The sequence below is a fragment of the Aythya ferina genome (genome assembly GCF_964211825.1).
Source record: "Aythya ferina genome assembly, chromosome: 2".
NCBI lineage: Eukaryota > Metazoa > Chordata > Aves > Anseriformes > Anatidae > Aythya > Aythya ferina.
Window position 1 is genome coordinate 161468851 of NC_140297.1, and position 21624 is coordinate 161490474.

The 21624-nt window shown below is 49.6% G+C and overlaps 8 long non-coding RNA genes across 8 annotated transcripts; all 8 read left to right on the forward strand.

Moving 5' to 3' along the window:
- Window positions 1-372: 372 nt before the first annotated feature.
- On the forward strand, window positions 373-808 carry LOC311431717. The gene is made up of 3 exons (XR_014689601.1): window positions 373-482; window positions 602-651; window positions 751-808. It is a non-coding gene; the product is annotated as an uncharacterized lncRNA (long non-coding RNA).
- A 3529-nt stretch (window positions 809-4337) lies between these two features.
- Window positions 4338-5226, forward strand: LOC311431723. Its single transcript, XR_014689607.1, has 3 exons — window positions 4338-4405; window positions 4940-4993; window positions 5094-5226. It is a non-coding gene; the product is annotated as an uncharacterized lncRNA (long non-coding RNA).
- Window positions 5227-9394: 4168 nt separating this feature from the next.
- Window positions 9395-10256, forward strand: LOC311431724. The gene is made up of 2 exons (XR_014689608.1): window positions 9395-9517; window positions 10219-10256. It is a non-coding gene; the product is annotated as an uncharacterized lncRNA (long non-coding RNA).
- A 942-nt stretch (window positions 10257-11198) lies between these two features.
- LOC311431726 lies at window positions 11199-14414 on the forward strand. The gene is made up of 2 exons (XR_014689610.1): window positions 11199-11278; window positions 14365-14414. It is a non-coding gene; the product is annotated as an uncharacterized lncRNA (long non-coding RNA).
- Window positions 13156-13623, forward strand: LOC311431720. The gene is made up of 3 exons (XR_014689604.1): window positions 13156-13242; window positions 13407-13454; window positions 13554-13623. It is a non-coding gene; the product is annotated as an uncharacterized lncRNA (long non-coding RNA).
- Window positions 14415-15811: 1397 nt separating the features above from the next.
- On the forward strand, window positions 15812-16673 carry LOC311431725. The gene is made up of 2 exons (XR_014689609.1): window positions 15812-15934; window positions 16636-16673. It is a non-coding gene; the product is annotated as an uncharacterized lncRNA (long non-coding RNA).
- A 942-nt stretch (window positions 16674-17615) lies between these two features.
- On the forward strand, window positions 17616-20828 carry LOC311431727. The gene is made up of 2 exons (XR_014689611.1): window positions 17616-17695; window positions 20779-20828. It is a non-coding gene; the product is annotated as an uncharacterized lncRNA (long non-coding RNA).
- On the forward strand, window positions 19570-20037 carry LOC311431719. The gene is made up of 3 exons (XR_014689603.1): window positions 19570-19656; window positions 19821-19868; window positions 19968-20037. It is a non-coding gene; the product is annotated as an uncharacterized lncRNA (long non-coding RNA).
- Window positions 20829-21624: the final 796 nt, after the last annotated feature.

A 21624-nucleotide genomic window follows, 5' to 3' on the forward strand; every position in this document is an offset into this window, starting at 1 on the left:
TTTAGCAAGGTGAGCGATGAGCAGATCTAGCAGTTACTTTACAGGTGCAGTTGTCACTGCAGTTACTTAACTGCACAAAGTACTGAAGCTGTCCTGCCTGGCAGTTAGTGATGACAGCTAACGTGGCAGTGCATGGGTGTACTAATACATTGTCCGGACTGTATTGGCAAAGACATCCGGTCTGCCTCTGGGCGCGTACTGATGGGCAGCTGGCACAGTCATCTCTGGAGGTTGGTAGATGTGGATTTGGCAGAGTTGAGCTGCTTGCGAGCAGCTGCTCCCATAATGCTTGAACAGTGCACTGTTGAATCATGAAAGCTTACAGATACGGGGTTTTGAAACTTTTATTTTTATATCTTTCCTGTCCCCAGCAGAGTGTGTACCTTAGTAGGAACTGCTCACAGGAAAGAGCTCCTTCTGGAACTGTCCAGCACTCGGTAGGCAGCTCGGTGACTGGCTTGATCTACTTCTGAGGTGCTGAGGTAAGGGGGCTGCTGTTTTGAAACAATAATTTGTAAATGGGGTCCCTTCTGTTGTTGAGGGATGGGTGCTAATGCTGGCCGCTGAATGATTATCTTGTGACCGTTTTCATTTGCTAAAGCTGAAACACAGTGTACAACACAGGACTTGACCACAGCTTCTTTTAGCAAGGTGAGCGATGAGCAGATCTAGCAGTTACTTTAGTGGTGCAGTTGTCACTGCAGTTACTTAACTGCACAAAGTACAGTAAAAATCCTGTTTATATTTCAGAGGTGTGTTGTAGCTGGCCTAAGAGAGCAGATGGAAGCATCTTCCTCGAGGGCAGGTGAGGAGGCAGAGGTAAGGGAGCAGATGAGAGTAACTGTCCTAGCTGTGCTGTGTCTTTGGATGCTGCTTCAGCCTATGCTTTTCTTTTTGTTTCACAGGTGTGTCGCACAGGCTGAGTGGGGCCAAGTTGCACTCTGAAGATCAGCACGGGAAGGGCGGGCTGTTTGTGAGCTGGATTGGAGCAGAACTGCCAAGTAGCACGAGGTGACTGCGAAGGGTCTTCCTTTGCAGGTGCCATGGCAGGCTCTCCACAGAAGTGGTTGAGGATTTGAGAAGAAGTTGCAGATCATCGAGGAGCGACACGTGCAGGGACAGCTTGAAAACGGTATGGCTGCTTTCTCTTCTGTTTATCAGGTGTCCCAGGCAACGTGGGCTGTGATGTTAGTCTTTAGAATCTGAACAAAGCAGGTGCTGATGGCGGTCTTCTTTGGTAGGCAAAGAGGTGCCCGAAGCCCTGTCCTGTGTAGCCTGGGTACTCCTCGCTGAGTATGAAGCTTGCTTTCCAGCAGTTCTCAAAACTGTGTTGAGGCTGAAATGCTGTGTCTGTGTTTGGGTTGGGGTTGCACCTTGGTGAGTGTAGGGATGGGTTTTAAGTGGGTGCAGCGGAGGGCCTGGCCCCAGTGTCCTGTAGTGTGTTTTAACACATCAGCATAGCCTTTTGGTTCTCAGATAGCCTACTGAAGTAAGTGATTTCTCCTGCGAGTGGAATGGAATTGAATACTTCTTTTGGCATGTAATCTGTTCTGCTCCTAGATTTTTCTTTGTAAATGAAAGATTGAGGTAATTCCAGGTGGAAAAAAAAAAAAGAGTTACTTGCTTGTTTGTATTTTCCTTTCAATATTCAAAGCTGCAGCAAAAGCATGGGGATTTTTGTTTCTAGAAACACCCCAGTTCTCTTGTCTGCGCTCTGCATGCTGTTGAGCTAAGCCATATAAAGAAGTTAATAAAACCACAGCTGCTGCTCCTCCTCTTTCTGCTTTTTTGTGCTTTCCCCCTGCACTTTCCCAGGTGATTGGCTTCAGGTTCCAGGTGGGACCTAATGGTAACTGAGTTGCAGGTATGCCATGAGAGAGCTCCTTCTGCCTGGGCTGCACTTTGGGGTAAGTGCTTTGGTTTTCCTTCAGTTGTTTGGAGGGTTCTTTAGGTGGGTCAGTCTATGGACTGATGCGTTTTCAAGTAGAAACCAGTACTCCTATCTTTTTGAGGTGGCAACTGGCAGGATCTGTCATTGTAAAGCAATCTAGTAGTAGGTGCCTGTATTGCATGGAGCTCTTCCTCAGGTGAGTAGTAGTTATAGCAGTGTTACGGATAGTATGGTGATGTTACTTTGTGTGTTTGCTTTGTGGTTCTGGGTCCCTTATGATTTTTGCAGAATTACGGGGTTTTCTGTGAGTCTTTGCCTTTATGTCAAATCATATCAAAGTCACAACCTTGGTGGCAAAGTGATGGAGCATGGTTTAGGAGAAATGTATCATTGAAGCTCCCTGTGTGAGCATGTATCTGAAAATGGCAGCAGTGGGCATGTAAGGGGTATTCTGTTTCAGGTTTAGGGACAGTTTATTGTATTTCTGGAGCTTTTGCCTGTGGTTTTGCTGTCAGTTGAGTCTTTAGACCTTGCAGCCTTCTAGTCTTGATGTCCTTGAATTGACATATTAGAAGTATGTTTATGAGGTGTTGCTAGGTAGTTGTATTTAGGAAACAGTTGAGCATGGTTCCTTGACCGCGTAAGTGCAGTACTGCCAAGAGACTGAGCAGGGTCACCTGCTTCATGTCTAAAGAATAAGTCTGTTGGGGCCCGTTTCGGTGCGGCGCTGCCTGGGCCCATTACTCAGGTGGAGCTACTGAGCAGGTGAGATAAAGGAGTTGGGAACAGAGTGGTATTGCACAACTGTATGTTGCATTAGTTGTAGTGTGCTTTGTGCAGGAGGTGGTTTTTAGGGCTTGCATGGTAATGAATGCTGGTTCTCTGCGTTTACAGATGGGGATGAGCCTGTTTAAAGTAATTCCAGTTCAAAAAGTTTCAGTTATTAGCTTGGTGATATTGTCAATTCAAAATTAAAACCTGCAGAAAAAGCCAAAGGCGATTTTTGCTTCTAAAATCACTGCAAATATTTGGTCTGCTCTCTGCATGCTTTTGAGATAAAGTTGTTTTTAAAAAAGAAAGAAAAAGAAAAACAGCCACTTCTCTTGCTCTATTTCTACTTTCTTGTGCTTTGCCCCTCCCATTTCCCAGGTGATTTGGTTTGGGTGCTGGGCGGGGCCAAAAGGTATATGAGCCCCAGGCATGGCATCAGAGTGCTCCTTCTGCCTGGGCTGCTCTTTGGGGTCAGTGCTTTGTGTTTCCTTCAGTCAGTTGCAGGGTTCTCTAGGCAGTCTGGAGTCTATGGATTTCTGGATTTCTAAGTGGTTGGAATTCTAGATCTCTAAGTGCTTGAAATAGAGGGATATTTAGTAGAGGCTGCTGGCTCACTTTTTTTTGGGATGGCCGCATATTCTCCTGTTTTTGACCTATATTTTAAACTCTACATGTTTAAAACCACTTGTTTTAGTCCCCTGGAGAGTTACACCAGCTTGATTACATGCAATATGTGGCTTGGCAGCGTAGATGCAGCATTACCAAGAGACTGAGCAGGGTTGTTTCAGAGTCCCCTTTTTCATCTGCAAAGGGTAAGTCTGTGATTACTGCTGCCGGGGTTGCTGTGTGTGCGTGTCTTTTTGGCATTTGTGGAGCTCTGTTCTTTTTGTTTTGTTTGTGTGTGTGTATGTTCTATGTTTCTGGTTTTCTGAGGGGTAAACAGTGTCCTGAACGTGGTAGGCAGGAGGAGGATGGGAGCTGCTCAGGACTGGTAGGTTTGGTTTCTAGGAGTATGCGGCATCCATCCTGTGCGATGTGACTGATTGTTGGGCGGGAACGTTCCAGCTTGTGTGTCCTAAGCAATGTAGCTTGTGTAGCGTGTATTGTGTGGCCCGGGCAGAGTTTCCTGTGGTGCTGTGAGCGAAGAATCTGAGTTAGAGCTGTTGAGCAGCTGAACTACAGGAGCTGGGAAGAGAGAGGTATTGCAGCAGGTACACTTTGGTTGCGAGGTGCCTCAGAGTGTGTTTTTTTCTTGTCTCTACAGGTGCTTTGTGCAGTCGTGGACAGGAAAGGGAAATCCTCATGTCACGAAACACTGAGGGAAGGTGAGTGTTGTCAGCCTGGTCATCCCTTATCCGAAGCGAAGGGAAGACGCTCAGGTGTTTCCCTGTGAGGGTCCGAGGTGAGGCTGTGTGGGATAGAGGAGCAGTGTGGCAGGTGGTTGCTTGCAAGCACAGTGGTCATTTTGTCCTTTTGTGTTCCCAGGTGGCGTGGGTGATGCTGGCTGTTCCTTGCAAGCTTGGACCTAATTTGCAGGTACAGAGGCAAGTGGCCTGCTGTTTTGAAAGGATAAAACTAAAGATGGGGTCCCTTTTGTTGTTGAGGGATGGGTGCTACTGCTGTCAGCTGAATGTTTATCTTCTGCCTGTGTTTTGCCTTTGTTCAGGCTGAAACGCAGTGCGCAGTGCAGGACGTCTTGACCCGAGCTGCCTCTGCAGTGACTCTGGTGCGCGATGAGCAGAGGTGACTGTTGTTTTTGGGGCGCAGTTCTCACTGCAGTTATTTTCCTACATCCAATAGAGTAAAATTCCAGTTTGCCTTTTAGAGGTGCTATAAGTGGGTAAAGAGAACAGATGGAAGCATGTGCCACGTGGGATAGGCAAGTGGCTGAGGTACAGGAGGGGATGAGAGTATGTGATTTTTTTCTGGGGATGAAATGGAATCAATTTTGTTGGTGTATAATGTGTTCTGCTCCTAGATTTTTCTTTCAATGTGAAGAAAAGTTTGAGCTAATTCCAGTTAAGAAAGTTCCAGTTACTTGCTGGGTCGTATTGTCCTTTTAATATTCAAAGCTGCAGCAAAAGCATGGGGATTGTTGTTTCTAGAAACACCCCGGTTTTCTTGTCTGCACTCTGCATGCTGTTGAGCTAAAGCAGACTAAAAAATAAATAAATAAAGGAAACACACACACACAAAAAAACAACAATAACAAAAAAAAAACACAATTGCGTGATGTGTTGTGAACGCAACGATCATTTAATCCCTTTGTTTTCCCAGGTGGTGTGGATGATACTGGTTGCACTGTTGGAGCTTGGATTTGGAGAGGAACAGGTGAGCAGAACCGTATGTTGCATCAGCAGTAGTCAGCATTGTGGAGAAGGTGAGCAATGGGGCCAGCGTGCTAGTGAATGCTGTTACTTTGTTTTTGCAGCTGATGATGAGCCTGGCCATTGCCTAAGATGACGATCAGTGCCTGTGCATTTCTTGAGGTGGAGGGACTATACCATGCAACAGCCTGAGAGCTAAGTTGGGGGTCACCTGGTATTTGCGTATCTGGGGTGGCTAATGGGCGCTGGGAGCCAGAGGAGCATGGTGCCTGCTGGCTGACTAGACTTGGTTCCACGGTGAGGGTGGTTCAGGCTGGGTCACGTTCAGGCTGCTTGTGGCTGGGTCACCAGGCTAATAGAAGCAGTGGGATTATTTTGTAGCGTGAGTGCGTGCGCCAGGCAGGACAGTTTCCTTCTGTTCGTCTGTCTTGTAGTGCTGCTTCTGCAATGTCTGTTCTGTGCTTCTTAGGTCTTGATATCCTCCTAGCTTTTGACACTGGACTGACCAGACAGGCGACTTGGTAGCGGTGCTGAAGGGCCTCAGTGCTTGTTTTGTCATCATGACTCTGATCAGAGCACTTCTTGTGTTGCAGTCACTGCTTGAAGTGCAGTTCTGTTTCAGGTCTTGTGCATCATATTCGGTTTGAGATGGCGTCTGTTTCCATCCTCACTCTTGCAGAAGTCATCTGGGCCGCATCAGGAGCTCTTGCTTGGGAATTGAATTCCTAAGCGTCATCTTATGGGGTTTTCAGTCCCCATCCTTCTGGTCTCTTGTCTTGAAGGCAGGCTTTTTAGGCCTCCATCATCCCAGTTCTGGCAGTTGCTTCCAGTCGCGTGTCGTGACATTTGAGTCTCCTCTAGGGTCTGGTGCAGAGCACCTGTTGTGACTTGCTGTTGCCATAGGGCTTCCCTCCGGGGGTCACTTTTTCTTGCGCCTTGTGTTGTGTGTTTTATTTGTAGTGTTTGTGGCGTGGCTGTGTGTATATGTGTTTGGTCTGGAGCTGTCCTGCCTGGCAGTTAGTGATGACAGCTAACGTGGCAGTGCATGGGTGTACTAATACATTGTCTGGACTGTTTTGGCAAAGACATCCGGTCTGCCTCTGGGCACGTACTGAAGGGCAGCAGGCACAGTCATCTCAGTGTTGTTTGTCACATGTTGGGGGGGGGGAGAGTATATCTGCTTGTGAGCAGCTGTTTGCATAGTGCTTGAATGGTGTGCTTGAGGAGGTCTGTCGAATCTTGAAAGCTTACAGATATGGGGTTTTTGAAAGTTTTATTTTTATTTCTCTCCTGTCCCCAGTAGAGTGTAAACCTTTGGAGGAACCTGTCGCAGGAAAGAGCTCCTTCCGGAACTGTTCAGCGCTCCGTAGGCAGCTCGGTGACTGGCTTGATCTACTTCTGAGGTGCTGAGGCAAGGGGGCTGCTGTTTAGAAATTATAATATTGTAAATGGGGTTCTTTGTGTTGTTGAGGGATGGGTGCTAATGCTGGCAGCTGAATGATTATCTTGTGACTGTTTTCAGTTCTTAAAGCTGAAACACAGTGTACAACACGGGTCTTGACCACAGCTTCTTTTAGCAAGGTGAGCGATGAGCAGATCTAGCAGTTACTTTACAGGTGCAGTTGTCACTGCAGTTACTTAACTGCACAAAGTACAGTAAAAATCCTGTTTATATTTTAGAGGTGTGTTGTAGCTGGCTTAAGAGAGCAGATGGAAGCATCTTCGTCGAGGGCAGGTGAGGGGGAAGCAGTAAGGGAGCAGATGAGAGTAACTGTCCTAGCTGTGCTGTGGCTTTGGATGCTGCTTCAGCCTATGCTTTTCTTTTTGTTTCACAGGTGTGTCGCACAGGCTGAGTGGGGCCAAGTTGCACTCTGAAGAGCAGCACGAGAAGGGCGGGCTGTTTGTGAGCTGGATTGGAGCAGAACTGCCAAGTAGCACGAGGTGACTGCGAAGGGTATCCATCTTGCTTTGCAGGTGCCATGGCAGGCTCTCCACAGAAGCAGTTGAGGATTTGAGAAGTTGCAGATCATTGAGGAGTGACATGTGCAGGGATGGCTTGAAAATGGTATGGTCGCTTTCTCTTCTGTTTATCAGGTATCCCAGGCAATGTGGGCTGTGATGTTAGTCTTTAGAATCTGAACAAAGCAGGTGCTGATGGCGGTCGTCTTTGGTAGGCAAAGAGTTGCCCGAAGCCCTATCCTGTGTAGGTTGAGCATGCCTCCCTGAGGATGAGGCGTCCTTTCTATCAGTTCCCAAAACTGTGTTGAGGCTGAAATGCTGCGTCTGTGTTTTGGTTGGGGTTGCACCTTGGTGAGTGTAGGGATGGGTTTTAAGTGGGTGCAGCGGAGGTCCCAGCCCCAGTGTCCTGTAGTGTGTTTTGACCCATCAGCATAGCCTTTTAGTTCTCAGATAGCCTGCTGATGTAAGTGATTTTTCCTGTGAGTGGAATGGAATTGACTTTTTTTTGGCGTGTAATCTATTCTGCTCCTAGATTTTTCTTTCTACATAAATAAAAGTTTGAGTTAATTCCAGCAGGAAAAGCTTCAGTTACTTGCTTGGTGGTAATGTCCTTCCAACATTCAAAGCTGCAGCGAAAGCATGGGGATTGTTGCTTCTAGAAACACCCCAGTTCTCCTGTCTGCCCTCTGCATGCTGTTGAGCTAAGCCTTATAAGTAAGTTAATAAAACCACAGCTGCTGCTCCTCCTCTTTCTGCTTTTTTTGTGCTTTGCCCCTCCCCTTTCCCAGGTGATTGGCTTCAGGTTCCAGGTTGGACCTAATAGTAACTGAGTTGCAGGTATACCAACAGAGAGCTCCTTCTGCTTGGGCTGCACTTTGGGGTAAGTGCTTTGGTTTTCCTTCAGTTGTTTGGAGGGTTCTTTAGGTGGGTCAGAGTCTATGGACTGATGCATTTTCAAGTAGAAACCAGTACTCCTATATTTTTAAGGTGGCAACTGGTAGGATCTGTCATTGTAAAGCAATCTAGTAGTAGGTGCCTGTATTGCATGCAGCTCTTCCTCAGGTGAGTAGTTGTTATATCAGTTTTATGGATAGTATGGTGAGGTTACTTTGTGTGTTTGTTTTGTGGTTCTGGGTCCCTTATGATTTTTGCAGAATTACGGGGCTTTTTGTGAGACTTTGCCTATATGTCAAATCATATCAAAGTCACAACCTTGGTGGCAAAGTGATGGAGCATGGTTAAGGAGAAATGTATCATGGAGGCTCTCTGTGTGAGCATGTATCTGAAAATGGCAGCATTGGGCATGTAAGGGGTATTCTGTTTCAGGTTTAGGGACAGTTTGTTATATTTCTGGAGCTTTTGCCTGTGTGTTTGCTGTCTGTCGAGTCTTTAGACCATAAAGCCTTCTAGGCTTTATGTGCATGGAATTCACATATTTGAGGTATGTTTATGAGGGGTTGCCAGGTACGTTGTTTTTGGGAAACCGTGTGGTAATGTTTCTTGACCGCATAATTGCAGTAGTGCCTAGAGACTGAGCAGGGTCACCTGCTTCATGTCTAAAGAATAAGTCTGTTCGGGCCCATTTCGGCGCGGCGCCGCCCGGGCCCATTTCGGCGCGGCGCCGCCCGGGCCCATTTCGGCGCGGCGCCGCCCGGGCCCATTTCGGCGCGGCGCCGCCCGGGCCCATTTCGGCGCGGCGCCGCCCGGGCCCATTTCGGCGCGGCGCCGCCCGGGCCCATTTCGGCGCGGCGCCGCCCGGGCCCATTTCGGCGCGGCGCCGCCCGGGCCCATTTCGGCGCGGCGCCGCCCGGGCCCATTTCGGCGCGGCGCCGCCCGGGCCCATTTCGGCGCGGCGCCGCCCGGGCCCATTTCGGCGCGGCGCCGCCCGGGCCCATTTCGGCGCGGCGCCGCCCGGGCCCATTTCGGCGCGGCGCCGCCCGGGCCCATTTCGGCGCGGCGCCGCCCGGGCCCATTTCGGCGCGGCGCCGCCCGGGCCCATTTCGGCGCGGCGCCGCCCGGGCCCATTTCGGCGCGGCGCCGCCCGGGCCCATTTCGGCGCGGCGCCGCCCGGGCCCATTTCGGCGCGGCGCCGCCCGGGCCCATTTCGGCGCGGCGCCGCCCGGGCCCATTTCGGCGCGGCGCCGCCCGGGCCCATTTCGGCGCGGCGCCGCCCGGGCCCATTTCGGCGCGGCGCCGCCCGGGCCCATTTCGGCGCGGCGCCGCCCGGGCCCATTTCGGCGCGGCGCCGCCCGGGCCCATTTCGGCGCGGCGCCGCCCGGGCCCATTTCGGCGCGGCGCCGCCCGGGCCCATTTCGGCGCGGCGCCGCCCGGGCCCATTTCGGCGCGGCGCCGCCCGGGCCCATTTCGGCGCGGCGCCGCCCGGGCCCATTTCGGCGCGGCGCCGCCCGGGCCCATTTCGGCGCGGCGCCGCCCGGGCCCATTTCGGCGCGGCGCCGCCCGGGCCCATTTCGGCGCGGCGCCGCCCGGGCCCATTTCGGCGCGGCGCCGCCCGGGCCCATTTCGGCGCGGCGCCGCCCGGGCCCATTACTCAGGTGGAGCTACTGAGCAGGTGAGGTAAAGGAACCGGGAACAGAGAAGTATTGCACAATGGTATGTTGCATTAGTTGTAGTGTGCGTTGTGCAGGACATGGGTATTAGGGCTTGCACGGTAGTGAATGCTGGTTCTCTGTGTTTACAGATGGGGATGAGCCTGTTTAAACTAATTCCAGTTCAAAAAGTTTCAGTTATTAGCTTGGTGATATTGTCAATTCAATATTAAAACCTGCAGAAAAAGCCAAAGGCGGTTTTTGCTTCTAGAATCACTGCAAATATTTGGTCTGCTCTCTGCATGCTTTTGAGATAAAGTTTATTTAAAAAAAGAAACAAAAAGAAAAACAGCTACTTCTCTTGCTCTATTTCTACTTTCTTGTGCTTTGCCCCTCCCCTTTCCCAGGTGATTTGGTTTGGGTGCTGGGCGGGGCCAAAAGGTATATGAGCCCCAGGCATGGCATCAGAGTGCTCCTTCTGCCTGGGCTGCTCTTTGGGGGTAAGTGCTTTGTGTTTCCTTCAGTCAGTTGCAGGGTTCTCTAGGCAGTCTGGAGTCTATGGATTTCTGGATTTCTAAGTGGTTGGAATTCTAGATCTCTAAGTGCTTGAATTAGAGGGATATTTAGTAGAGGCTGCTGGCTCACTTTTTTTTAGGATGGCCGCATATTCTCCTGTTTTTGAGATGTATTTTAATCTCTGCATGTTTAAAACCACTTGTTTTAGTCCCCTGGAGAGTTACACCAGCTTGATTACATGCTACATGTGGCTTGGCAGTGTAGATGCAGCATTACCAAGAGCCTGAGCAGGGTTGTATCAGAGTCCCCTTTTTCATCTGCAAAGGGTAAGTCTGTGATTACTGCTGCCGGGGTTGCTGTGTGTGCATGTCTTTTTGGCGTTTGTGGAGTTGTGTTTTTTTTTTTTTTTTTTTGTTTGTGTGTGTGTATGTTCTAAGTTTCTGGTTTTCTGAGGGGTAAACAGTTAGTGTGCTGAACGTGGTAGGCAGGTGGAGGTTGGGAGCTGCTCAGGACTGGAAGGTTTGGTTTCTAGGAGTATGCGGCATCCATCCTGTGCGATGCGACTGATTGTTGGGCGGGAACGTTCCAGCTTGTGTGTCCTAAGCAATGTAGCTTGTGTAGCGTATGTTGCGTGGCCCGGGCAGAATTTGCTGTGGCGCTGTGAGCGAAGAATCTGAGTTAGAGCTGTTGAGCAACTGAAGTAAAGGAACTGGGAAGAGAGAGGTATTGCAGCAGGTACGCTGTGGTTGTGAGGTGCCTCAGAGTGTGCTTTTCTCTCGCCTCTACAGGTGCTTTGTGCAGTTGTGGACAGGGAAGGGAAATCCTCATGTCACGAAGCACTGAGGGAAGGTGAGTGTTGTCAGCCTGGTCATCCCTTATCCGAAGCGAAGGGAAGACGCTCAGGTGTTTCCCTGTGAGGGTCCGAGGTGAGGCTGTGTGGGATAGAGGAGCAGTGTGGCAGGTGGTTGCTTGCAAGCACAGTGGTCATTGTGTCCTTTTGTGTTCCCAGGTGGCGTGGGTGATGCTGGCCGTTCCTTGCAAGCTTGGACCTAATTTGCAGGTACAGAGGCAAGTGGCCTGCTGTTTTGAAAGGATAAAACTAAAGATGGGGTCCCTTTTGTTGTTGAGGGATGGGTGCTACTGCTGTCAGCTGAATGTTTATCTTCTGCCTGTGTTTTTCCTTTTGTTCAGGCTGAAACGCAGTGCGCAGTGCAGGACGTCTTGACCCGAGCTGCCTCTGCAGTGACTCTGGTGCGTGGTGAGCAGAGGTAACTGTTGTTTTTGGGGCGCGGTTGTCACTGCAGTTATTTTCCTACAGCCAATAGAGTAAAATTCCAGTTTGTCTTTTAGAGGTGCTATAAGTGGGTAAAGAGAACAGATGGAAGCGTGTGCCACGTGGGGTAGGCAAGCGGCTGAGGTACAGGAGGGGATGAGAGTATGTGATTTTTTTTCTGGGGATGAAATGGAATTAATTTTGTTGGTGTATAATGTGTTCTGCTCCTAGATTTTTCTTTCAATGTGAAGAAAAGTTTGAGCTAATTCCAGGTAAGAAAGTTCCAGTTACTTGCTGGGTCGTATTGTCCTTTTAATATTCAAAACTGCAGCAAAAGCATGGGGATTGTTGCTTCTAGAAACACCCCAGTTTTCTTGTTTGCACTCTGCATGCTGTTGAGCTAAAGCAGACCAAAAAAAAAAAAAAAAAATAAAGGAAACACACACACACACACACACAAAAAACCAACAATAACAAAAAAAACACCACCATTGGGTGACGTGTTGTGAACGCAACGATCATTTAATCCCTTTGTTTTCCCAGGTGGTGTGGATGACACTGGTTGCACTGTTGGAGCTTGGATTTGGAGAGGAACAGGTGAGCATAGTTGTATGTTGCATCAGCAGTAGTCAGCATTGTGGAGAAGGTGGGCATCATGACCGGCATGCTAGTGAATGCTGGTACTCTGTTTTTGCAGCTGATGATGAGCCTGGCAATTGACTAAGATGATGACCAGTGCCTGTGCATTTCTTGAGGTGGAGGGACTATACCATGCAGCAACCTGAGAGCTAAGTTGGGGGGCACCTGGTATTTGCATATCTGGGGTGGCTAATGAGAGCTGGGAGCCAGAGCAGCGTGGAGCCAGCTGGCTGAAAATACTTGGTGCCACTGCGAGGGTGGTTCAGGCTGGGTCACGTTCAGGCTGCTTGTGGCCGGGTCACCAGGCTAATAGAAGCAGCGGGATTATTTTGTAGCGTGAGTGCGTGCGCCAGGCAGGACAGTTTCCTTCTGTTCGTCTGTCTTGTAGTGTTGCTTCTGCAGCGTCTGTTCTGTGCTTCTCGGGTCTTGATATCCTCCTAGCTTTTGACACTGGACTGACCAGACAGGGGACTTGGTAGCGGTGCTGAAGGGCCTCAGTGCTTGTTTTGTCATCGTGGCTCTGATCCGAGCACTTCTTGTCTTGCAGTCGCTGCTTGAAATGCAGTTCTGTTTCAGGTCTCGTGCATCCTATTCGGTTTGAGATCGCGTCTGTTTCCATCCTCACTCTTGCAGAAGTCATCTGGGCCGCATCAGGAGCTCTTGTTGGGAATTGATTTCCTAAGCATCGTCTTATGGGGTTTTCAGTCCCCATCCTTCTGGTCTCTTGTCTTGAAGGCAGGCTTTTTCGGCCTCCATCACCCCAGTTCTGGCAGTGTCTTCCAGTCGCGTGTCGTGACATTTGAGTCTCCTCTAGGGTCTGGTGCAGAGCACCTGTTGTGACTTGCTGTTGCCATAGGGCTTCCCTCCGGGGGTCACTTTTTCTTGCGCCTTGTGTTGTGTGTTTTGTTTGTAGTGTTTGTGGCGTGGCTGTGTGTGTATGTGTTTGGTCTGGAGCTGTCCTGCCTGGCAGTTAGTGATGACAGCTAACGTGGTAGTGCATGGGTGTGCTAATACATTGTCGGGAGTGTTTTGGCAAAGGCATCCGGTCTACCTCTGGGCACGTACTGAAGGGCAGCTGGCAAAGTCACCTCTGTGGTGTTTGGCAGATGTGTGTGGGGGGGGAGAGTATATCTGCTTGTGAGCAGCTGCTCGCATAGTGCTTGAACGGTGTGCTTGAGGAGGTCTGTTGAATATTGAAAGCTTACAGATAAGGGGTTTTGAAATTTTTATTTTTATTTCTATCCTGTCCCCCGGTACAGCGTAAAACTTAGGAGGAACCTGTCATAGAAAAGAGCTCCTTCTGGAACTGTCCAGCACTTGGTAGGCAGCTCGGTGACTGGCTTGATCTACTTCTGAGGTGCTGAGGCAAGGGGCTTCTGTTTAGAAATTATAATATTGTAAATGGGGTTCCTTGTGTTGTTGAGGGATGGGTGCTAATGCTGGCCGCTGAATGATTATCTTGTGACTGTTCTCATTTGTTTAAGGTGAAACAGTGTACAACGCGGGACTTGAGCATAGCTGCTTTCGGCAAGGTGAGCGATGAACAGATGTAGCAGGTACTTTAGGGGTGCAGTTGTCACTGCAGTTACTTAACTGCACAAAGTACAGTAAAAATCCTGTTTATATTTCAGGGGTGTGTTGTAGCTGGCCTAAGAGAGCAGATGGAAGCACCTGCCTCGAGGGCAGGTGAGGGAGCAGAGGTAAGGGAGCAGATGAGAGTAACTGTCCTAGCTGTGCTGTGTCTTTGGATGCTGCTTCAGCCTATGCTTTTCTTTTTCTTTTGCAGGTGTGTTGCACAGGCTGAGTGGGGCCAAGCTGCACTCTGAAGAGCAGCACGAGAAGGGCGGGCTGTTTGTGAGCTGGATTGGAGCAGAACTGCCAAGTAGCACAAGGTGACTGCGAAGGGTATCCATCTTGCTTTGCAGGTGCCATGGCAGGCTCTCCACAGAAGTGGTTGAGGATTTGAGAAGAGGTTGCAGATCATCGAGGAGCGATACCTGCAGGGACGGCTTGAAAACAGTATGGCTGCTTTCTCTTCTGTTTATCAGGTGTCCCAGGCAACGTGGGCTGTGATGTTAGTCTTTAGAATCTGAACAAAGCAGGTGCTGATGGTGGTCTTCTTCGGTAGGCAAAGAGTTGCCTGAAGCCCTGTCCTGTGTAGCTTGAGCATGCCTCCCTGAGGATGAGGTGTCCTTTCTACCAGATCCCAAAACTGTGTTGAAGCTGAAATGCTGTGTCTGTGTTTTGGTTGGGGTTGCACCTTGGTGAGTGTAGGGATGGGTTTTAAGTGGGTGCAGCGGAGGGCCCGGCCCCAGTGTCCTGTAGTGTGTTTTGACCCATCAGCATAGCCTTTTAGTTCTTAGCCTACTGAAGTAAGTGATTTCTCCTGCGAGTGGAATGGAATTGACTTTTTTTTTGGTGTGTAATCAGTTCTGCTCCTAGATTTTTCTTTCTGCGTAAATAAAAGTTTGAGCTAATTCCAGCAGGAAAAACTTCAGTTACTTGCTTGGTGGTAATGTCCTTCTAACATTCAAAGCTGCAGCGAAAGCATGGGGATTGTTGCTTCTAGAAACACCCCAGTTCTCCTGTCTGCACTCTGCATGCTGTTGAGCTAAGCCTTATAAATAAGTAAATAAACCACAGCTGCTGCTCCTCCTCTTTCTGCTTTTTTTGTGCTTTCCCCCTGCACTTTCCCAGGTGATTGGCTTCAGGTTCCAGGTGGGACCTAATAGTAACTGAGTTGCAGGTATGCCATCAGAGAGCTCCTTCTGCCTAGGCTGCTCTTTGGGGTAAGTGCTTTGTTTTTCCTTCAGTCAGTTGCAGGGTTCTTTAGGTGGGTCAGAGTCTATGGATTAATGCATTTTCAAGTAGAAACCGGTACGCATATCTTTTTTGAGGTGGTAACTGGCAGGATCTGTCATTGTAAAGCAATCTAGTAGTAGGTGCCTGTATTGCATGCAGCTCTTCCTCAGGTGAGTAATTGTTATAGCAGTGTTACGGATAGTATGGCGATGTTACTTTGTGTGTTTGCTTTGTGGTTCTGGGTTCCCTTATGATTTTTGCAGAATTACAGGGCTTTTTGTGAGTCTTTGCCTTTATGTCAAATCTTATCAAAGTCACAACCTTGGTGGCAAAGTGATGGAGAATGGTTTAGGAGAAATGTATCATGGAGGCTCCTTGTGTGAGCATGTATCTGAAAATGGCAGCAGTGGGCATGTAAGGGGTATTCTGTTTCAGGTTTAGGGACAGTTTGTTACATTTCTGGAGCTTTTGCCTGTGTGTTTGCTGTCTGTCGAGTCGTTAGACCATAAAGCCTTCTAGGCTTTATGTGCATGGAATTCACATATTTGAGGTATGTTTATGAGGGGTTGCCAGGTACGTTGTTTTTGGGAAACCGTGGGGTACGGTTTCTTGACCGCGTAAGTGCAGTACTGCCAAGAGACTGAGCAGGGTCACCTTCTTCATCACTGAAGAATAAGTCTGTTCGGGCCCATTTCGGCGCGGCGCCGCCCGGGCCCATTTCGGCGCGGCGCCGCCCGGGCCCATTTCGGCGCGGCGCCGCCCGGGCCCATTTCGGCGCGGCGCCGCCCGGGCCCATTTCGGCGCGGCGCCGCCCGGGCCCATTTCGGCGCGGCGCCGCCCGGGCCCATTTCGGCGCGGCGCCGCCCGGGCCCATTTCGGCGCGGCGCCGCCCGGGCCCATTTCGGCGCGGCGCCGCCCGGGCCCATTTCGGCGCGGCGCCGCCCGGGCCCATTTCGGCGCGGCGCCGCCCGGGCCCATTTCGGCGCGGCGCCGCCCGGGCCCATTTCGGCGCGGCGCCGCCCGGGCCCATTTCGGCGCGGCGCCGCCCGGGCCCATTTCGGCGCGGCGCCGCCCGGGCCCATTTCGGCGCGGCGCCGCCCGGGCCCATTTCGGCGCGGCGCCGCCCGGGCCCATTTCGGCGCGGCGCCGCCCGGGCCCATTTCGGCGCGGCGCCGCCCGGGCCCATTACTCAGGTGGAGCTACTGAGCAGGTGAGGTAAAGGAACCGGGAACAGAGAAGTATTGCACAATGGTATGTTGCATTAGTTGTAGTGTGCGTTGTGCAGGACATGGGTATTAGGGCTTGCACGGTAGTGAATGCTGGTTCTCTGTGTTTACAGATGGGGATGAGCCTGTTTAAACTAATTCCAGTTCAAAAAGTTTCAGTTATTAGCTTGGTGATATTGTCAATTCAATATTAAAACCTGCAGAAAAAGCCAAAGGCGGTTTTTGCTTCTAGAATCACTGCAAATATTTGGTGTGCTCTCTGCATGCTTTTGAGATAAAGTTTATTTAAAAAAAGAAACAAAAAGAAAAACAGCTACTTCTCTTGCTCTATTTCTACTTTCTTGTGCTTTGCCCCTCCCCTTTCCCAGGTGATTTGGTTTGGGTGCTGGGCGGGGCCAAAAGGTATATGAGCCCCAGGCATGGCATCAGAGTGCTCCTTCTGCCTGGGCTGCTCTTTGGGGGTAAGTGCTTTGTGTTTCCTTCAGTCAGTTGCAGGGTTCTCTAGGCAGTCTGGAGTCTATGGATTTCTGGATTTCTAAGTGGTTGGAATTCTAGATCTCTAAGTGCTTGAATTAGAGGGATATTTAGTAGAGGCTGCTGGCTCACTTTTTTTTAGGATGGCCGCATATTCTCCTGTTTTTGAGATGTATTTTAATCTCTGCATGTTTAAAACCACTTGTTTTAGTCCCCTGGAGAGTTACACCAGCTTGATTACATGCTACATGTGGCTTGGCAGTGTAGATGCAGCATTACCAAGAGCCTGAGCAGGGTTGTATCAGAGTCACCTTTTTCATCTGCAAAGGGTAAGTCTGTGATTACTGCTGCCGGGGTTGCTGTGTGTGCATGTCTTTTTGGCATTTGTGGAGTTGTGGTTTTTTTTTTTTTTTTTTGTTTGTGTGTGTGTATGTTCTAAGTTTCTGGTTTTCTGAGGGGTAAACAGTTAGTGTGCTGAACGTGGTAGGCAGGTGGAGGTTGGGAGCTGCTCAGGACTGGAAGGTTTGGTTTCTAGGAGTATGCGGCATCCATCCTGTGCGATGCGACTGATTGTTGGGCGGGAACGTTCCAGCTTGTGTGTCCTAAGCAATGTAGCTTGTGTAGCGTATGTTGTGTGGCCCGGGCAGAATTTGCTGTGGTGCTGTGAGCGAAGAATCTGAGTTAGAGCTGTTGAGCAACTGAAGTAAAGGAACTGGGAAGAGAGAGGTATTGCAGCAGGTACGCTGTGGTTGTGAGGTGCCTCAGAGTGTGCTTTTCTCTCGCCTCTACAGGTGCTTTGTGCAGTTGTGGACAGGGAAGGGAAATCCTCATGTCACGAAGCACTGAGGGAAGGTGAGTGTTGTCAGCCTGGTCATCCCTTATCCGAAGCGAAGGGAAGACGCTCAGGTGTTTCCCTGTGAGGGTCCGAGGTGAGGCTGTGTGGGATAGAGGAGCAGTGTGGCAGGTGGTTGCTTGCAAGCACAGTGGTCATTGTGTCCTTTTGTGTTCCCAGGTGGCGTGGGTGATGCTGGCCGTTCCTTGCAAGCTTGGACCTAATTTGCAGGTACAGAGGCAAGTGGCCTGCTGTTTTGAAAGGATAAAACTAAAGATGGGGTCCCTTTTGTTGTTGAGGGATGGGTGCTACTGCTGTCAGCTGAATGTTTATCTTCTGCCTGTGTTTTTCCTTTTGTTCAGGCTGAAACGCAGTGCGCAGTGCAGGACGTCTTGACCCGAGCTGCCTCTGCAGTGACTCTGGTGCGTGGTGAGCAGAGGTAACTGTTGTTTTTGGGGCGCGGTTGTCACTGCAGTTATTTTCCTACAGCCAATAGAGTAAAATTCCAGTTTGTCTTTTAGAGGTGCTATAAGTGGGTAAAGAGAACAGATGGAAGCGTGTGCCACGTGGGGTAGGCAAGCGGCTGAGGTACAGGAGGGGATGAGAGTATGTGATTTTTTTTCTGGGGATGAAATGGAATTAATTTTGTTGGTGTATAATGTGTTCTGCTCCTAGATTTTTCTTTCAATGTGAAGAAAAGTTTGAGCTAATTCCAGGTAAGAAAGTTCCAGTTACTTGCTGGGTCGTATTGTCCTTTTAATATTCAAAACTGCAGCAAAAGCATGGGGATTGTTGCTTCTAGAAACACCCCAGTTTTCTTGTTTGCACTCTGCATGCTGTTGAGCTAAAGCAGACCAAAAAAAAAAAAAAATAAAGGAAACACACACACACACACACACAAAAAACCAACAATAACAAAAAAAACACCACCATTGGGTGACGTGTTGTGAACGCAACGATCATTTAATCCCTTTGTTTTCCCAGGTGGTGTGGATGACACTGGTTGCACTGTTGGAGCTTGGATTTGGAGAGGAACAGGTGAGCATAGTTGTATGTTGCATCAGCAGTAGTCAGCATTGTGGAGAAGGTGGGCATCATGACCGGCATGCTAGTGAATGCTGGTACTCTGTTTTTGCAGCTGATGATGAGCCTGGCAATTGACTAAGATGATGACCAGTGCCTGTGCATTTCTTGAGGTGGAGGGACTATACCATGCAGCAACCTGAGAGCTAAGTTGGGGGGCACCTGGTATTTGCATATCTGGGGTGGCTAATGAGAGCTGGGAGCCAGAGCAGCGTGGAGCCAGCTGGCTGAAAATACTTGGTGCCACTGCGAGGGTGGTTCAGGCTGGGTCACGTTCAGGCTGCTTGTGGCCGGGTCACCAGGCTAATAGAAGCAGCGGGATTATTTTGTAGCGTGAGTGCGTGCGCCAGGCAGGACAGTTTCCTTCTGTTCGTCTGTCTTGTAGTGTTGCTTCTGCAGCGTCTGTTCTGTGCTTCTCGGGTCTTGATATCCTCCTAGCTTTTGACACTGGACTGACCAGACAGGGGACTTGGTAGCGGTGCTGAAGGGCCTCAGTGCTTGTTTTGTCATCGTGGCTCTGATCCGAGCACTTCTTGTCTTGCAGTCGCTGCTTGAAATGCAGTTCTGTTTCAGGTCTCGTGCATCCTATTCGGTTTGAGATCGCGTCTGTTTCCATCCTCACTCTTGCAGAAGTCATCTGGGCCGCATCAGGAGCTCTTGTTGGGAATTGATTTCCTAAGCATCGTCTTATGGGGTTTTCAGTCCCCATCCTTCTGGTCTCTTGTCTTGAAGGCAGGCTTTTTCGGCCTCCATCATCCCAGTTCTGGCAGTTGCTTCCAGTCGCGTGTCGTGACATTTGAGTCTCCTCTAGGGTCTGGTGCAGAGCACCTGTTGTGACTTGCTGTTGCCATAGGGCTTCCCTCCGGGGGTCACTTTTTCTTGCGCCTTGTGTTGTGTGTTTTGTTTGTAGTGTTTGTGGCGTGGCTGTGTGTGTATGTGTTTGGTCTGGAGCTGTCCTGCCTGGCAGTTAGTGATGACAGCTAACGTGGTAGTGCATGGGTGTGCTAATACATTGTCGGGAGTGTTTTGGCAAAGGCATCCGGTCTACCTCTGGGCACGTACTGAAGGGCAGCTGGCAAAGTCACCTCTGTGGTGTTTGGCAGATGTGTGTGGGGGGGGAGAGTATATCTGCTTGTGAGCAGCTGCTCGCATAGTGCTTGAACGGTGTGCTTGAGGAGGTCTGTTGAATATTGAAAGCTTACAGATAAGGGGTTTTGAAATTTTTATTTTTATTTCTATCCTGTCCCCCGGTACAGCGTAAAACTTAGGAGGAACCTGTCATAGAAAAGAGCTCCTTCTGGAACTGTCCAGCACTTGGTAGGCAGCTCGGTGACTGGCTTGATCTACTTCTGAGGTGCTGAGGCAAGGGGCTTCTGTTTAGAAATTATAATATTGTAAATGGGGTTCCTTGTGTTGTTGAGGGATGGGTGCTAATGCTGGCCGCTGAATGATTATCTTGTGACTGTTCTCATTTGTTTAAGGTGAAACAGTGTACAACGCGGGACTTGAGCATAGCTGCTTTCGGCAAGGTGAGCGATGAACAGATGTAGCAGGTACTTTAGGGGTGCAGTTGTCACTGCAGTTACTTAACTGCACAAAGTACAGTAAAAATCCTGTTTATATTTCAGGGGTGTGTTGTAGCTGGCCTAAGAGAGCAGATGGAAGCACCTGCCTCGAGGGCAGGTGAGGGAGCAGAGGTAAGGGAGCAGATGAGAGTAACTGTCCTAGCTGTGCTGTGTCTTTGGATGCTGCTTCAGCCTATGCTTTTCTTTTTCTTTTGCAGGTGTGTTGCACAGGCTGAGTGGGGCCAAGCTGCACTCTGAAGAGCAGCACGAGAAGGGCGGGCTGTTTGTGAGCTGGATTGGAGCAGAACTGCCAAGTAGCACAAGGTGACTGCGAAGGGTATCCATCTTGCTTTGCAGGTGCCATGGCAGGCTCTCCACAGAAGTGGTTGAGGATTTGAGAAGAGGTTGCAGATCATCGAGGAGCGATACCTGCAGGGACGGCTTGAAAACAGTATGGCTGCTTTCTCTTCTGTTTATCAGGTGTCCCAGGCAACGTGGGCTGTGATGTTAGTCTTTAGAATCTGAACAAAGCAGGTGCTGATGGTGGTCTTCTTCGGTAGGCAAAGAGTTGCCTGAAGCCCTGTCCTGTGTAGCTTGAGCATGCCTCCCTGAGGATGAGGTGTCCTTTCTACCAGATCCCAAAACTGTGTTGAAGCTGAAATGCTGTGTCTGTGTTTTGGTTGGGGTTGCACCTTGGTGAGTGTAGGGATGGGTTTTAAGTGGGTGCAGCGGAGGGCCCGGCCCCAGTGTCCTGTAGTGTGTTTTGACCCATCAGCATAGCCTTTTAGTTCTTAGCCTACTGAAGTAAGTGATTTCTCCTGCGAGTGGAATGGAATTGACTTTTTTTTTGGTGTGTAATCAGTTCTGCTCCTAGATTTTTCTTTCTGCGTAAATAAAAGTTTGAGCTAATTCCAGCAGGAAAAACTTCAGTTACTTGCTTGGTGGTAATGTCCTTCTAACATTCAAAGCTGCAGCGAAAGCATGGGGATTGTTGCTTCTAGAAACACCCCAGTTCTCCTGTCTGCACTCTGCATGCTGTTGAGCTAAGCCTTATAAATAAGTAAATAAACCACAGCTGCTGCTCCTCCTCTTTCTGCTTTTTTTGTGCTTTCCCCCTGCACTTTCCCAGGTGATTGGCTTCAGGTTCCAGGTGGGACCTAATAGTAACTGAGTTGCAGGTATGCCATCAGAGAGCTCCTTCTGCCTAGGCTGCTCTTTGGGGTAAGTGCTTTGTTTTTCCTTCAGTCAGTTGCAGGGTTCTTTAGGTGGGTCAGAGTCTATGGATTAATGCATTTTCAAGTAGAAACCGGTACGCATATCTTTTTTGAGGTGGTAACTGGCAGGATCTGTCATTGTAAAGCAATCTAGTAGTAGGTGCCTGTATTGCATGCAGCTCTTCCTCAGGTGAGTAATTGTTATAGCAGTGTTACGGATAGTATGGCGATGTTACTTTGTGTGTTTGCTTTGTGGTTCTGGGTTCCCTTATGATTTTTGCAGAATTACAGGGCTTTTTGTGAGTCTTTGCCTTTATGTCAAATCTTATCAAAGTCACAACCTTGGTGGCAAAGTGATGGAGAATGGTTTAGGAGAAATGTATCATGGAGGCTCCTTGTGTGAGCATGTATCTGAAAATGGCAGCAGTGGGCATGTAAGGGGTATTCTGTTTCAGGTTTAGGGACAGTTTGTTACATTTCTGGAGCTTTTGCCTGTGTGTTTGCTG